The sequence below is a fragment of the Elephantulus edwardii genome, unplaced genomic scaffold (assembly GCF_000299155.1).
Source record: "Elephantulus edwardii isolate Elephantulus edwardi_28Jun2011 unplaced genomic scaffold, EleEdw1.0 scaffold00356, whole genome shotgun sequence".
NCBI classification, from domain to species: domain Eukaryota; kingdom Metazoa; phylum Chordata; class Mammalia; order Macroscelidea; family Macroscelididae; genus Elephantulus; species Elephantulus edwardii.
This window is the reverse complement of record NW_006400106.1, coordinates 760,318-774,063: the sequence shown is the minus strand read 5'-3', so window position 1 is coordinate 774,063 and position 13,746 is coordinate 760,318. Positions and strand designations below refer to the sequence as shown.

The window sequence follows — 13,746 nt, the reverse complement described above, 5'->3', positions numbered from 1 at the left end:
ATTGTAAAACAATGAAAGAATTTTTCTTTTCCAAAAGGGTAGTGTACTAGGGGGGAGTGTTGGGAGGAGAGAAAAGTACAACAATGAATTAATGGAAATCGAAAGTCTCTGTAAATTTTCATTGACATTAATAATAAATTAAAAAAAAAACAGTTGATGACTTAGCAGTAAGGAATTGTACTGTCAACTCAAAGGTATGTGATTCAAATCCACCAGCTGCTCTGCAGCAGAAATAGATGGGCACTCTCCTCTCATGTGATTTACTGCTTCTGAAAACTCACTGGAGAGTCAGCTATGGGTTGGTTGCAACTCAATGATGCAAAACACCACCACCAACAGAGATGCGCTCACTTCTTAGAAAAACCAAGTATATAGGGTCAAAGTGGTATAACACTCTTTTTTTAAAAATTAATTTTAATGAAAGTTTACAGACACTTAGGATTGGATTTCCATTCATTCATTGTTGCATTTTTCTCCCTGCCCACTCCTCTCCTCCAATTCGTTCTTTTTTTTGAAAAGTAAAAGAAAAATTCTTTCATTGTTATGCAATCCCTCCCCTCAAGTCCACTCCACTGTGCAGCCTTCATTCTGGACTCCTGTCATGACAATAATACCTAACCATATCTTCCTTTTGAACAGTTCCCTCCGTCATCTGTTTGAATGCAGTATCCACTATTTATCCCCTCTTTCTCAGTCTTCCCTCTACCCTGATGTCAGTCCCATTTTACAACAGTGGCACTATGAAGCATTTGTCCTTTTGTGACTGAAATATTTCACTCAACATAATATCCTCCAGGGTCACCCATTTTGTATAGTATTTCTTGAGTTCCTTGTTTTTCAATGCAGTATAGTATTCCATTGTATGAATATACCACAGTTTCTCTATGCATTTGTTTGTTGATGGGCACTTGGATTGTTTCCAACTCTGTGATTGTGAAAAAAGCAGCAATAAACATGGGTGTGCATTATAGCTCTCTTCTGTCAATATGCTGTACTGCGGTAACCTGGGGTTGTTGTGATGCTGAACCTTGCGCAATTGGGGTGTCAAATGCCATAACGATTACTCGTAGTGGGCAGTGTTTGGTGGAGCTCCCAGTTTAAGACAGGTTTGAAAGCAGTAGTGGCATCCACTTCCTAAACAACATGCCTCTGGAAACCCTACGAACTTTGATAAATGGTGATAGTTATAGAAAGGCTTCTGGCCTTTTGTTCATAGGATCACTATGAATTATGATTGACTTAAAGGCAAATAACAACAACAACATAAGGTCAAAAGATCAGCATTGACATTGGTTGCCAGAAAGGATTAATTTTCCATCACACATTACAACATGATCAGCAAGTGGATTGTTTTTTATTGTGCCAAAAGAATACAGCACTCTTCAAAGCTGCAATCATTTTTATTTTGTTGAATTTATATAGTACTCACTTGTTGAGCTTCTTTACATTTCCAGTTTGCTCCAAATTACTAGTAGTCATAGAATGACGGGTATGGAGTTAATCTGAATATTCTCCTGTAGCTGTGAGGAAATAAGGGTCAATTATTATACTCAGCTGGTTCTTATCAACTCCTAATGGCTGCCTTAGATCTTCCTTACTTTCGAGTTTCCAGTCACTACAACAGGGCTCTTTAAACCAATATTGCAATATGCACTCATTGATATTTCTTTCTCCCCAAACGTCATTGATAATTTCAAGCTGTTTTTGCTACATTGCAGTTGATTTTGAATTCATAAAAACAGATGTAGGGGAGCTCTGGTGGCCTAGTGGCAAGAAGCTGCACTGCGATCCCAGAGGTGCGTGATTCAAATCCACCAGATGCTCTGCTGGAGAAAGAGGGGCAATCTCCTCCTGTACCAGTCAGATCCAATTTGACGGTACACACACACAAAAATAAAAATAATAATTAAAAAAAACCCACAAAAACAGATGTAGGGAAAGTCTTGTTTTGACATCTTATGTTCTATATTCTTAAATGACACAAAGTGCAATTTCTATAAAAAAAGAATTGTACAAAAAAGAGAATAAACATAAGCTTTTATATTGTGTACAACATTTAATATTTTATATTTTATTGTTGTTGTTGTTTTGTGGCATCCAGTTGAGCACAACTCATAGCGACTCTATGAACAAAAGACCTGAACCCTGGCCTGTAACTATCATCATTTCTCTATGTTTGTAGAGTTTCCATGTGCTTTAGAAAGTGGATGCCAATCCTGCTTCAGTCTGGGAGCTCTACCAAACACTGTCTACGAAGAGTAACCATTATGGTATTTGACAAACCAGTAGCATCACAGCAACCCCAAGTTCCTTCAGTACAGCAAATTGGCAGACCAGTGCTGTACCACTTAGAAGAATGTTCATCCCAAACAAAATTAACATCAGGCTTGAGGGCCTAACCACCTTTTAAATATAAGGTCCAGCCACCAGGTCCTGGTTGACTCTAAACAAAAGAGAGACTTCCAGCACATAGCTCATTGTTAGCTAATCCCAGCAAATCAAATCGGCTCACACATGATTGTGAACAACAATAACAACAAAAACCCCACGACCCTTACCAAAGCAAGAAAATCCACCTTCCAGAATTTAACAGCTTCACACATGAGCCTCTACACTGGAATTTGCAGATATACGTATTATCAATCTAAAGTCCAACATTTTCCCTACCATCAGGAATATAATGTCAAACTGTTATTAATGCCCAAACCAAACCCACTGCAGTCCAGTCAGTTTGGATTCAAAGTAACCCTCCATGAAAGTAACTCTCCATCAAGTATTCAAGGCTGTTAAGTTTCTAGAGGAAGAAATTGTCCATCTTTCTCTCAAGGAATGACTGATGATTTTAAACTGCTGATGTTTAGCAGCCTGAGACGTTACACTCTATCACCAGGATATAGTTATTAGGAGAAACATAATACGGGATGAAAAGCTTCAATAACAGATTCTCCCAAAATGAAATTAAATTGTCAATTTATTCTACTGCTGCTGTAACAGATCATTACAAGTCTTGTGGTTTAAGTCTTCTCCTGCGTAATTAACTGCCTCTGAAAACCCTCTGGAGCATCAGCTGTAGGTTGGTTCTGATTATAGTAAACAACAACAAGTGGTTTAAAGAACAGACTTTTCTACAGTTCTGGAGTTCAAAAGTCTGGTATCAGAGTATCATTCAGGCTCCTTTACTGAGTTTCTAGCTAAGGATCCATTTTCTTACCTTTTCTTGTTTCTAGATGGTGCTTACATTTCTTGGCTCATGGCTCCCTTGTTCTGTCTTCAAGATTGGTAACATAGAATCTTCAAATCTCTCTCTCTTTCTATGTGTATGGATCCTGCTCCCGGCATTACTTCCAGAGACGTCAGAGCTTCAAACCAGATCAAAATGGCTCAGTAATCGCTGTAGTCTGCAATTGCTGTGTATATAGAACATACCAACCAAATCTTTTGCTTGTGGTACTTATTCCTGAATAAGAGACAAACAGCTCAAGGATGATGACTGGCTTCACGGTTTTGAATATCTGTTGCTGTCCAGAGTCCTGCCAATAATCCAATCTCTTATATCAGGTTTCTGACACTTTCAGGATGAAGGGCTTGTAGCAGCACTTTTGAAGAGCTATTTAATTGGCTGGGTTTGGGAGAGCAACATACATTCAACCGCAGCACATGATTCGCTGCCATGTTTCAGTGAGGTACGGCTATTTTTTTTATTGGAATAAAAATAATATTACCAATAGTTTTGATTGCTATACAATACATGTTATTGTTGTTGTTTGATGCTGTCAAGTCTAGTGTGACTCATGGAAACCTTATGAACAAAAGATATGAATCCTGTTCTATCCTGTGCCATCCTCATACTTCCTGACACACAAGAGCCCATGGTGGCAGTCACTACATCAGTCCACCTGGTTAAGGGTCTTCCTCTCCTTCACTGACCCTCCACCCTTCCCCGCATCAAGTCCTTCTCCAAGGAATAGCCCGTTCTAGCAACATACCCAAAGAGCACTCCAGCTGCACCTTCTCCAAGACATATTTGTTTACTTTTCTCCAACACCACAGCTCAAAGCCATCAATTTTTCTTCTGTCATCCTTATTCATTGTTCAGCTCTCAGATGCATAGGAAGTAATCAGAAAGACCATCACCTGAATCAGACGCACCTTAGTTCTCAAACTGACATTATTACTCCTCAATAATTGAGAGAGTCCCTACCTGCAGATTTTCTCAGTGCAACACATCTCCTTATTTGCTGACTGCTGGTACCAAGGATATTAATTGTGGATCCAAGTAAGATGAAATAGTTGACAGTTACAATATCTTCTCTATTCAGTTAGGTTACTGTTAACAAAATTTCTTAGCATAGATGAATAAGCATCTCTTGGGATGGACTTGTTTTCTGAAACACCTCAACTGATATTTTGTCAATTCCTGGAACCGTGTTTTGTTTTTTTGCCAATGCCTTCAGTGCAGCCTATACTTCTTGCTATCATTGGGTCTTGATCATATGCTGCTTTCTGAAGTAGTTCAGAGTTGATCAACAATTATTGGTACAGTGATTGTACATTCCTTCCAGTTTCTTCCAATGTTTCTTATGCCATTCATCATTTCCCCCACTAGATCCTTCAGTATAGCAATGCAAGACTTTTTAAATTCTTTCCTCTTGAGAAATGACAAGCATCAATGGGCTCAAGTGTGTCAAAGATGATGATGAGGGCACAGGGTAAGGCAGGGTGAAGATCTGTTGTTCATAGGGTTGCTATGAATCATAATTGACTTGATGACATCTAACAACAACATGCCAGAGATTAGAATTGTGTTTTTTACTACTGGAGAGAGAGTAATTAATGTCCTAGTTAGATTTGAGAACCAATCCAGAAACCTCCAAAACCAATTGTGAAAATTCATCATTAAGAAACACTTTCCCCATTAACAAATGAATGGATGGAGAAGCTGTGGTATATTCAGACAAAGGAATACTATACTACATTGAAAAACAAGGGACTCATGAAATATTATTCAAAATGGGTGACCCTGGAGGACACTATGCTGAGTGAAGTATCTCAGTCACAAAAGAGAAATACTGCATAGTGCCACTGTTGTAAAACAGGACTGACATCGGGGTTGGGGGGAGACTGAGAAAGATGGGTTCAATCATGTATACTGCATTGAAACAGATGAGGGAGAAAACGGTTTAAAAGCAATGTGTGATTAGGTATTTTTGTCAGGACGGGAGTCCAGAGCGAAGGCTGCATAGTGGAGTGGACCTGAGGGAAGGGATTGTAAAACAATGAAAGAATTTTTCTTTTACTTTCCAAGAGGGTAGTATACTAGGGGCCAAGGCTGGGAAGGGAGAAAAGTGCAACAATGAATGAATGGAAATCGAAAGTCTCTGTAAATTTTCATTGAAATTAATAATAAATTTTTCTTTAAGAAGAAAAAGAAACACTTTCGGCAAGCTCTGGTGGCCTAGTGGCAAGAAATTGCACTGCAATCTCAGAGGTGAGTGGTTCAAATCCACCAGATGCTCTACTGGAGAAGGAGGGACGATCTCCTCCTGTATAAGTCGGTTCCGATTTGATGGTACACAAACACACACACCCCAAACCCAAAAACCCCCAACACTTTCAACCCGAAAGTTTAACTTAGTCTAAGGTCCTTTAAAGAGATAGAAATTTCTTTTTAAGAATTTACTCATGTGATTATTGGGGCTGGCAAGTAAAAAATCATAGGCCAAGTACACACTTAAAATTACGCATTCTTGTGTCCCAAATTTGTAGGTCAGGCATAGTGTAGATTGGAGGTAGTAGTGGAGAAATTATAGCAGATGTCTATTTGTAAGCTGGATCCAGAAACTTCCCTAGAGAATTCCTCTGATTTTGTTTTTAAAGCCTTTTACTGATTATATGAGATCCACATATGGAGGATAATCAGTTTTACGTCATTTCTCCCTCACTTTTTATTGTTGTAATAATTATATATGTTATACAACCTGTTGTATTATACGATGTTTGTCAATTCAACATTTTTTACATGTACAATTTAGCAATACCAATTGCAGCACATTGTTTAACTATCACCATTCTTTGTTGCCAAGTTTTCCATCATCCTAATGATTTACTCACTGCTCCCTAGAAATGACTCCCCATTTCCTTCTCCCTTATTTCCCTGGTAACTACTAACAAACTTTTGCCTCTGTTCATCTGACTGTGTTAAGTGTTTAATATAAGTGAAATCATAAAAGACTTTTTGATTGAAATGACTTGAGTTACTTCTGTAAATACTTGGCTGCAACATCTCAACTAGTGTTCTTTCAGACAAAGAAAGGGGCACCATATGTCAACTTGACATATAAAATGAACCATCACACAATTTGAATAGTATTTTCCATACTGGGAATCATAGTTTAAGGGGGAAACTGACAAATGATGCCACATAGAGACAATTAATCATAATTTATTTATTTACTTAATAAAAATTCATGAAATGCCCACAATATGACAGACATAGCGTAAGAAAAGCTCAGGTAAGTAAGTAAGAGGACACAGGTAAGGATGTGATGAAGCCGTAGAGTGTATTGCTTCTGAGCAAGGACTCAGGAGTCTCATTACTTGATTTTGGATGTCAGCTCCACTTTTTTTTTTCTTTTTTAAAAAGAATATTTTTTTGTATCAAACACAATATGAGAGAAGGATAGTATGAAACACAATGTACGCCAACTTTGTATATAAACCAATATAAAATAAAAACTTTTAAAAAATAAGACTTTATATGCAGTATTTGTTATTAAGAGACTGAGTCAGTTCACTCAGCATAATGCTGTCCAAACTCTCTCATGTTGTATAGTATTTTATGAAATCATTGTTCTTTCATATTCCATTGTGCAAATGTACTACAATTTCTCAATCCATTCAATTTTCTTAACAATGCAGGTCTTAGTTGGGTCATATGGGATTTCTACGTGCAGCTTTTTAATTTTTTAAAATAAATATTTTATAGTAGTTTGCTTACAAAGTTCGCTTAGTTTGTGGGAGCTCTGGTGGCCTAGTGGCAAGAAGCTGCACTGCAATCCCAGAGGTGCCTGGTTCAAATCCACCAGATGCTCCGCTGGAGAAAGAGGGCAATCTCCTGTACCAGTCAGATCGAATTTGATGGCACGCACACACAAACTGATAAAAATTTTAAAAAATGACAAAATAAATTTTAAAAATTACAAATTTATATACTTTGCTTTTCATACTGGATCTTCCCCATTTCCTTCCCCTCTACCCTTCAAATTGTGCCACCCTATAACCCCACACCCCAACATATCCTCTCTCCTCTGCTCCCCCCCTTGGATTCTCATAATCGCTTTACTAGTTATTTATTTCTAATAGTCTTATACAGTATTTGTCTTTATGAGACTGAGTTAGCTCACTCAGCATCATGCTCTTCAGTAACTCCCAAGTTATGTAGTAATTTTGGAAATCATTGCTCCTGCATGCTGCGTAGTATTCCATTGTGTGAATGTGCCACAATTCTCAATCCATTCGATTATGCTTGGATATTTGGTCTGTTTCCATATTCTTTCAATGCTGACTAACACTGCTTGAACATTGGTGTATAAATCTCTGGTTCTGTCATAGTTTTCATTTCTTGGGGTATATTCCAAGCAGTGGAATAACTGAGTCATACAGATTTTCTTATTCAGTTTTTTGAGGAAGCACCAAACTGCCCTCCAAAGTGGTTGTACCATTTTACAATCCCACCAACAATGTATGCAGCTCCACAATTTATATAACGAAATTTGTTTATGCTATCTGGGCTTCATTTATTTCCACTTATGAAATTGTGATTAAATGAGTAATCATCTCATATGATTCTTTTAAAGATGAAATAAGATTCTTGATAAAGTCTTTAGCATATTGATTTGCATATAGAGTTCAAAACATATTGACATTGAAGAGAAGGGAGAAGGTGAATAAAACAGAATTAATTTCGTCTTTGGGTCAAGCCATATCATTAGAAGGCTACTACACCGAACAACAGCAGGTGTCAGTAATGGGGCAAATTGCCAGAAGTAACTATATAATTTCCATTAAGGGTTAATTCTTGGAAAAGAATTTTGTTAATCTGTAAAATTTCTACAACTCTGAGATTCCATGATATTTAATTTTCTTTTTTAAAATAAAAAACTATATTTACTTAGAAGCATTCAAAATGTCAACAAAACAGCTACAGTTTCTTTTATTTTTCTTTCTTTTTTTTGCAATTACAGAGTGGGCTTCAGGTCTTCTGTTCATAGGGTCACTATGAGTTATGCTTGACTCGAAGGCAATCAACAACAACATTCAGTTAACAGAATAACAATTATTTCATATAAGCTGCATCAGACAACTGAAGATGAAAAAACAAACCCACCATTCCTGTATATAACTAATTTGTGCTGTGCACCAACAAGAATCTGCTTTAAACTTCATTGCCAATTTACAACCCCCATACTATACCAGGCAAGTTTAGTGGCTATTGAAAATCTCACCAGGACAGGGCTATCAAAAGACACATTTAGTAGTGTGTTAACAATACAATAAAAGACACTGTACAGTTTATAAACAACTCTTACACAGCCTTATATGTATTTTTTTAAGGTTAAATGCTTTATGGACAAGAAAAAACCAAAACACCAAACCTGTACATCATCCTCTTCATCATCATCCTCTTCCTTGTCCTCCTCCTCTTTTTCATCTTCCTCCTCTTCCTTCTTCTTCTTGCTTTTCCCAGCCTTAACAATCCCCTTTTTGGCTGCATCAGGCTTGCATTTAGCACTGTGTGCAGATATACTCTTCTCGTACTTCTTCAACTTAGCGGCATTCTTCTCAGAGGGCTGCTTATAATCGGCAACATTATTATTCCACATCTCTCCCAGCTTCTTAGAAACCAATGGAAAGGACAGGGTGCTCACCTTTGATTTTGGGGTGATACTCAGAACAAAACAAGAAAAAATACGAAGAGGCCCTCTCTTGGGTGCACTGGGATCTTTGAACTTCTTTTCTGCTCTTTCATAACGCACCTTGTCTGCCTTTGTCATTTCTTCAAATTTACCTTTCTCTTTAGCAGACATGGTCTTCCAACTCTCCGAGGATTTCTTGGAAAATTCTGAGAAGTTGACATAAATATCTGGGTGCTTCTTCTTGTGCTCCTCCTGGTAGGTTTGCACAAAACATGCATACGATGACATTTTGTTTCTCGGCTTCGTAGGATTTCCTTTGCCCATGGTTAGTTATTTCTTGTCCGCGAGGCACAGAGTCTTCAGCTCTGCCTGGCCCAGCGCGGTCTCTGTGGAGCTCAAAGTACTGACAGTATTGCATTTTCTAGCTAGTGCACTAAGCCCTCTCTAGTTTGCTGGTAATTGAGAATAAAATCAGTTATGAAATATTCAGGAAAATTTACCCTAAAAACAATAAATTAATGACCTTCCTGGATGGTGTAAATGCTCAAGTACTTCAGGATTAGCTGAAAGGTTGGTTTGAACCTGCCTGTGGTGTTTGGAAGACAGGCCCTATGATACACTTTTATAGGTAACAGCAGTTCTACAGGTCACCATTAGTAAGAATTGATTTCACAACAAACAACAATAAAAAATAACAAAATAATATGTGACACATTTTCTTTCCTTATGCAGAAGAGAAAACTGTTCTTGTTGTTATTGTTGTTAAGTGCTATCAAGTCAAATATGACCCATAGCAACAAACTTTATGAAGAATAATTCTGAACTCTGTCCTATCTTGTGCCATCGTCACACCTGCTGACACTCTAGAGCCCAGCAGTCATCATGTCAATCACTTGGTCGAAAGTCTTTCTTTCCCTCACCAAACCTCCACCTTTCCAAGGAATAACTCCTCCTAGGAACACGCCTGGAATATGTGAGGTGAAGCCTCATCACCCCTGCCTCCAAATAGCACTCTGGCTGTCCTCGTTCTGAGACATACTTGTTTGTTCTTTTGGCAGTCCATGGGATGTTCAGTTCTCTTTAACATCACTGCTCAAAGGCACATTTATAAAGCCAAACTTTATACCAAATATTATATTAAAACCCTTGTTCCAGAATTGAAGGAATTACAAATTTATTAAGTTAGGATTTCTCTTGTGGCAGATCACAGAAAATGAGCTGTTTGTTCCCTGCAGACAGGAGACAGCAAGGGGACCCCTACAGGAGGAGTGGTACTTCCTGAGCTAGAGTTCACCCTGAGACATCAAGGCAATCCTTAAGAGTATACCAAATTCTTGCATTTGTGAACCCCTCCCTCCAGAGTCAAAGGGAAGGTTTTCATTTACAAGGAATTCCTTTTATGATTTGCTTCCTGATTATCAATAAATACACAGAGAAACATGACTTGGGGTCTTCAGTTGAGAACTGCTGGTCTCCTGTTTTATGCTCTCTGTTCTATCTTATTCCTGGCTGTCTGTATCATTAATAATAATTTTAAAAATACTTTACCCTTGATCTGCAACACACACGTATTCTTCTGTCATTCTTATTCATTTTCCAGCTCTCAGATGCTTATCAACTGATAGGAAAGACCATGGCTTGAATCAGATGCACCTTAGTCCTCAAACTGATATCATTGCTCCTCAATAATTTGGAAGGGTTCCTAACTGCAGACTTTCCCAGTGCAATGTATCTCCTGATTTCTTGACTGCTGGTACCAAGGGTGTTGACTGTGGATCTAAGTAAGATGAAGTTATTGATAGTTTCAATCTTTTCTCCATCCATCATGATGTTGTCTATTGGTCAAGTGGTAAGAATCTTTGTCTTCTTGACATTGAGAGACAATATCTCTCTGACCACAATGTCCTAAACATCATTGTTGTTAGGTGTCATAAGGTCAGTTTGGATTCATAGCAGCCACAACTTGTAGGGTAGAACTGTCCCAGAATATGTTCTTGGCATGGATGCTTATGGAAGTATTTCTCTCAGAGCATCTGAGTAGGTTTAAACTACCAATCAACCAGGATCTTAACTGGTTTTGCCTTCAAATCTCATTATAAAATGCATCATTCTTATATTCTGTCCAGTATGATTCTGGTTTTGCAGCAGGGTAGGTTAAAATAATTGGTAGGTCCAAGTTAGATTCTGGGAAGAAACAACTACTCTGATGTAATGGTGTTCAGATTTTTCTCTCCTCACTGTTTCTTTTTCTTTTTTTTAAAGGAAACCCCCACCCCCAACATTGTAGATCTGTGCCTGGGTTTGAATCTGAAAACAGCAATATCTTTGCCAACATTTATAATGAATATTGGGAAAGGATTCTATTTAAGAACTGGGCCAAGCAAGCACATTTAATCTATTATCTCCAAGTCTAGGCTAGAATGCAAAGTCAATTTAATCATAAAGTCAGAGACTGGGTGGGGTGCGGCAGGGTAAGGGGGGGGCAGTGTTCCCATTTCTCAGGTCTTCTATCAGTTATAAAGTGATGGTTTCCAGAAGTCTGCAGCTGTGTCAATGATCTCTAAGGACTTTACAAAACCTAAACACAATTGCTGGACCCACTATATGGTTGTTGATTGCCATTGAGTTGAGCATGACTCATAGCCATCCTATGAACAAAAGACCTGTAGCCTTTCTATAACTATCGTTGTTTATCAGTTTGTAGAGTTTCCAGAGGCATGTTGTTTAGGAAGTGGAGAGCATTTTAGGCAGTTGTAGTTGTGTGCTGTGACCCTATCCAATAACTCTGAGCCCTGTTCTATCCTGAGCCAATCACTCTGTCTCCAACACACCCTCATTACCCCAGTTATTGTATCATTATATCTCATCCAAGGTCTTCCTCTTTTGCACTGTCTCTCAACTCTTCCTAGCATCATATTATTCTCCAAAGACTGGTCCTTCCTCTTTACATGCCCAAAATATATGAGATGGAGTCTCAAAAATCTTGCCTACAACGAGCAGATTGGTTTCACCCTCTCCAGGACAGACCTGTTAGTTCTCTTGGCAGTCCATGGTATGTTCAATACTCTTCTTCAGCACCATAACTCAAAGGCATCAATTCTTTCATCCTTGGTGGTTGTCCACCTCTCTGATGCATAGCAAGTAAGTAATTGCAAAGACCATGGCCTGGTGGCCTGGATCAGGTGCACCTTAGTATCTAGACTGACATCCTCAACACTCTGGAGAAGTCTCTAAAAGCAGATTTTCCTAATGCAATTTGCCTTTTGATTTTCTGACTGCTTGTGACAAGAGTGTTATTGGTGGAACTGAGCACAAGGAAGCTGTTAATAATCTCAATTTCTTCTCCATCTATCATGATGCTACTAATTGGCCCAGATGTGAAAATCTTTGTTTTTTGGTGCTGAGCTTCAATCCATATTGCAGACTACAGTCCTTGACTTGCTGCAGCAAAAGCTTGCACAAACACTTAAGATGGGTATAAGCTTAGTACGTACAAGCAAGAAGCAGCCAGATAGTCTGGCTGGTGTATATCACAAGAGGAGGAGAGATATCAGTGATGAGGAAATCAAAGAGAAGGTAAGCAGGTAGATGAATCAGTCACAAGGAGTCTCCAAGACAAGGGTCAAGGGTTTAGATTTTTCTCTAGATTAGAAGGAAGTGGTCAAAGGATTTTAGGGAACTCTGGTGGCCTAGTAATAAGAAGCTGTGCTGTAATCCTAAAGGCATGTGGTTCGAATCCAACAGCTGTTCTTTGGGATAAGGATGGACAGTCTCTTTCTATGTGATTTACTGCCTCTGAAAACCCACTTGAGTGTCAGCTATGAGTTGATTCAGACACTACAACTACAAAGAAGTTTTACCAGGAGTGATGTAGTATAACATATTTTAAAAGATCATCCTAAAGTCTTTGTAAGAAGGTGTTATAGCGAAGCAAATGTGGGAAAAGACTCAGCAGGAGTCCAGTACAGAGGTTGAGCATGCGGTGGCAGTAGGTTGAATCAAGGTGTTATTTGTTGAAATGGAGACCTGCGTCTTTCTAAAGTTCTCTCAAATAATGGAAAATATAAAAGAGAAGTGCGGTGGTTAACTTTATAAGTCGATTTGACCAGGCTATGGCTCGTGTTGACATGGAATAGTTAAAGGTGCTTACATCACTTCACCTAGGGTAGAGAAGATTACTTTCCATAATGTACTGAACTCATATTTAACATATTATCATCATCTTTTATAAGGCATCTAATATAATGGAATAAGTCAATTAGGTGAGGTCAGACCAAAATGAGTGGACAAACCGAACCACTCTGAGTTATGAAATAGCAGAACACCCCTCCCACACACATACACGTACACACACATGCAGTCACCAGGAGATAAGAAGACAGGAAAAAATATTTATGTGGTTAAGAGCCTGATTTAGACTTTCAAATCAGTGAGAAAAGAAATTTCTGCCCTTTAAGCCAACTAGCTCTTCTATTTCTGCTACTATTACTAGGTGCTAACTAAAACAGCCAGGAAGCCAAATAGAATACAACCTTAAGCCTATAGAGAATGGCAAGCAGTATTTATGCCAATGTACGTATATACTAGAATCACCAATAATTTTAATCAGAGAAACAAAAGTTTCAGTGATAAATTCTGATTCCATTTCTCCATGTGTCTTCATTTTCTTGTATGTTTCATAAATTATTTACTTTTCAGGTTGCCCCAAACTTAAAGGTTATATAGGTTGGTTTCTGTGCTTTAAAGGCAAGAAAACGGAAGTGAGGTTTAACATGATAAAGAACTCTTCTAAGTTATTTAAAGTTCAAGAGGGAGTTTGGTTTTGGTTTTG

At 38.3% G+C, this 13,746-nt stretch overlaps 1 pseudogene; it reads right to left on the bottom strand.

The window, feature by feature from the left end:
* LOC102853317 overlaps positions 1-9,239 on the bottom strand; it is a 45,572-nt pseudogene extending 36,333 nt beyond the window's left edge.
* Positions 9,240-13,746: the final 4,507 nt, after the last annotated feature.